This window comes from Babylonia areolata, chromosome 14, assembly GCF_041734735.1.
Source record: "Babylonia areolata isolate BAREFJ2019XMU chromosome 14, ASM4173473v1, whole genome shotgun sequence".
Classification (NCBI taxonomy): Eukaryota; Metazoa; Mollusca; class Gastropoda; order Neogastropoda; family Buccinidae; genus Babylonia; species Babylonia areolata.
The window spans coordinates 27,730,376-27,734,414 of record NC_134889.1 but is presented as its reverse complement, the minus strand read 5'-3'; the positions used below and the strand labels follow the sequence as shown (position 1 = coordinate 27,734,414).

The following is a 4,039-nucleotide window of genomic DNA, read 5'->3' as shown; positions in this document are numbered from 1 at the left end:
TTTCTCTCTTTCCTTACTCCCGGGTGTCATTCTATCAGGGGGGGTAGGCATTGTATGGCGTTACAGAGGCCCTGGCTTAGCTGAAAGTAAAACGGAGAGACAGATATTCCTGATTCCTGGACAGCTTTGCAAGCCAGCTACCCTTGTCATCCTTGGGGTGTGTCCAGTGTCGTCATCAGCCTTTTAACGATTTTCACTGTGACGTTGTCGACATCACTAGCCAATGAAACTGCGTGCGTCGGCGCCGTCGTCGTTTGCTGAAAGAGAGAGAGAGAGAGGTGGGCGGTGGGGGGGGGGGGGGTGAGGGGAGAGGGATGGTGGTGGGGAGGGTGTATATATATATATATATATATTAACGAGATCGACAGTCGCCCGTCTGAAACGCTGTGTCGTCGTCGTGGTGGTGGTGGTGGTGGTGGTACTTGACGGTTGGCTGGGTGCAGTCGTCATCTGTCGGCTTCAGAGCTGAGCTGTAGGCTTGTCACCGCTCTCTGGCGTTTTCTTTTTGATTGTTTGACAAGGTGAGTGTGTGTGGGTCTTGAGTTTAATTCCGTGTAGATTTTAGCTGATTTTCTTCTCTCTTTTTTTCTTTTCTTTTAGGACTCAGGACTCTGATATTTAAATCCAGAAAGGCCTTAGCCCCCATTTGAAGGGGTGAAATTCATCAGTCATCTAGATATAGTGGAGTGATGGCCTAGAGCTAACGCCGTCCGCCTAGGAAGCGAGAGAATCTGAGCGCACTGGTTCGAATCATGTCTCAGCGGCCGATATTTTCTCCCTCTCCACTAGATAGACCTTGAGTGGTGATCTGGATGCTAGTCATTCGGATGAGACGATAAACCGAGGTCCCGTGTGCAGCATGCACTTAGCGCACGTAAAAGAACCCACGGCAACAAAAGGGTTGTTCCTGGCAAAATTCTGTAGAAAAAATCCACTTCGATAAGAAAAACAAATAAACTGCACGCAGGATTTTTTTTTTTTTTTTAATGGGTGTCGCTGTAGTGTAGCGACGCGCTCTCCCTGGGGAGAGCAGCCCGGATTTCACACAGAGAAATCTGTTGTGATAAAAAGAGAAATACAAATGCAAAATTTATATATATATATATATATATATCTTTGTCTCAACATGTGTGAAAGATTGACCAGTACGATTGTACATGCTTTTATCCATATAGTTATTCTGTCAATGCTGTAAGATGGGCAAAAGATTTATGAGTAGGAATTGCTAAATTATTTAGTATATACTCATTCCTCACTGTCAAAAGCAACATCAGTGGGAAATTCGATGGACTGTTACAGTGCTTTGCAGAAATATATCTGATTCTCAAATTATGATTTTTTTTTTCTTTTAGTGTCTGAGGAAAAAAAGGGTGGGAAGTATGGATTGATGGGGCATTGGGGAGGAAGGGTTATCAATCACACTTCGAACGAATGACCGTATTCATACCAAGTTACCTATTTCAGAATGGCATATGACTTCAGCAGTGAAATTAGAATAAGTTATCTGTTACTCAATGGCATTTGACTTCAGCAGTGAAATTATGAGTTACCTATTACAGAATCGCACGTGACTTCAGCTGTGAAATTATATATATAGTTTACCGATTACAGAATGACATATGACCTCTGCAATGGATGTAACGGATTGTTGGGAATTCTACAAAACACGTGAATATCTGCCGTGTTTTGTGCATACACGTGTCCTTCTGTTCTTACGTTGAATCTTGAGGATCAGACAATGAAATGACGGGTGGTGCGCTGATATAGTGCTGGAGCTAATTACAGGTAATTAAAGAAAAAATCATTTTATTTTATCTATCTGTGTGCTAGCTGAATCGGTAGCATAAGCAACATTGACTTGAAGTTGCGTACTTTTTTTTGTACAGGGAGATAATTACCACATTTTATTGTTTGTTAATTAATGACAGGTAACATTTACTTCTTCTTTTTTTTTTATAATGTTTTGTATGACTGATATATTTTATAAGCGTGTCAATGTTTCAGGGTTATTTTTAAAAGGTTCTATAATGGCCGAGTCATTTCAGGGGAGCAAAAAATAAGGTTGCTAAGGAAGAAGAGTGATGGCCTAGAGGTAACGCGTCCGCCTAGGAAGCGAGAGAATCTGTGCGCGCTGGTTCGAATCACGGCACAGCCCCCGAAATTTTCTCCCCCTCCACTAGACCTTGAGTGGTGGTCTGGACGCTAGTCATTCGGATGAGACGATAAACCGAGGTCCCGTGTGCAGCATGCACTTAGCGCACGTAAAAGAACCCACGGCAACAAAAAGATTGTTCCTGGCAAAATTCTGTAGAAAAATCCACTTCAATAGGAAAAACAAATAAAACTGCACACAGGAAAAAATACAAAAAATGGGTGGCGCTGTAGTATGGCGACGCGCTCTCCCTGGGGAGAGCAGCCCGAATTTCACACAGAGAAATCTGTTGTGATAAAAAGAAATACAAATACAAATACAAGTGTGCTGTCATGTTACAATTGTCCAGGGTGGCTTTTTCGAAGGTTATTTTTTGAGAGAAACTGATTCATCTCATGGTTTGATCCTCCTGGCTAGGAAGCCGTCATGTCAGTTTCGTATCCTGAAGGGCTGTGTCAATGAATCATTGCAATGCACAAACGATTAAGAGTGGTAACCCTCTCGTTTTTCTTTCACTTCGTGCAAAGTATGGGTGCCTACCTGGCAGGGTAAAAATGGTCATACACGAAAAGCCCACTCGTGTGTATACAAGTGAACGTGGGAGTTGCAGTCCACGAACGAAGAAGAAGAAGAAGAAGAAGATTTCGTGTAAAAACAAAACAAACAAACAGACAACAACAACAACAACAACAAAAACATTGATTCGAACACGGAAGGTGGCAGAATGGTTAAGACGTTCATCTGCCAGTAACAGAGTCCGTGAGGGTCCGGGTTCGATTCCCGCTTTTCGCCCTTTTTCCAAAGTTTGACTGAAAAACCAAACTGAGCGTCCAGTCAGAAAAGCACCTGGCAAAATTCTGTGGAAGGAACCCACTGTGTCAGGTACACATGCATGCACTCAAGGCCTGACTAAGTGCGTTGGGTTGTGCTGCTGGTCAGTCATCTACCCAGCGGATGTGGTATAGCGTATATGGATTTGTCCTAACGCAGAGAGAGAGAGAGAGAGAGAGAGAGAGAGAGAGAGAGAGAGAGAGAGAGAGTAAAGGAATATACGTGTATATTTAATGTTTGTTTTTTTCAGACAGTAGCAGAGAGAGGATGTCATATACTACGTTGATGAATGATAGTTAAAGAAGAGAGAGAGGGGGGGAGAGAGAGAGAGAGAGAGAGAGAGAGAGAGAGAGAGAGAGAGAGAGAGCTCGAACACTTATGTCAAACTCTAGTGATTTTTTTTGTTTGTTTTGTTTGTTGGTGGGGGTTTTTGGGGGTTTTCTTGTGTGTTTTTGTTGTTTGTTTGTTTGGGTTTTGTTGTTGTTGTTGTAGTTGTTGGTTGTTTTTTTTGTTTTTGTTTTTTGTTTGTTTGTTGTTGTTTTTTTTGGGGGGGGGTGTTTTTTGGTGGATCATTCATCACACCCTTTGATGGGCACTGCAGTCGAGTAGTGAAAGCGTTGGATTTTCATTCTGAGGGTCGGAAAAACAAAAAACAAAAAAAGACCCAACAAAAAGCATTCGTTTTCATTCGCACGTTCGCACGTAGGCGCGCAAGCGGCTTTGTGTGTGTGTGTGTGTGTGTGTGTGTGTGTGTGTGTGTGTGTGCGTGCATGCATGTATGTGTGTGTGTGTGTGTGTGTGTTTGTGTATGCGTGCGTGCATGTATGTGTGTGAGTTTGTGTACGCGCGCGTGTGTGTGTGTGTGTGTGTGTGTGTGTGTGTGTGTGTGTGTGTGTGTGTGTGTCTATCTGTCTGTGTGTGTGTGCATCTCTGTGTGTGGTGTTTGTATGTTCGTGCGTGTGTTTCCTCTGCGTGTGTCTGTGTGTCTCTGTGTATGTGTTGTTGTATGCTTGTTTGCGGTCGGCGCCGCGGCCAGCGTTTGTGGATGCGCGTGTA

At 43.4% G+C, this 4,039-nt stretch overlaps 1 protein-coding gene across 1 annotated transcript in view; it reads left to right on the top strand.

Moving 5' to 3' along the window:
• Positions 1-383: 383 nt before the first annotated feature.
• Positions 384-4,039, top strand: part of LOC143289569 (aromatic-L-amino-acid decarboxylase-like) — a 51,613-nt gene continuing 47,957 nt past the window's right edge. The window contains exon 1 of the mRNA XM_076598591.1: positions 384-521. The gene's annotated coding sequence lies outside the window, so the exon portion shown is untranslated. The remainder of the gene's footprint in view (positions 522-4,039) is intronic.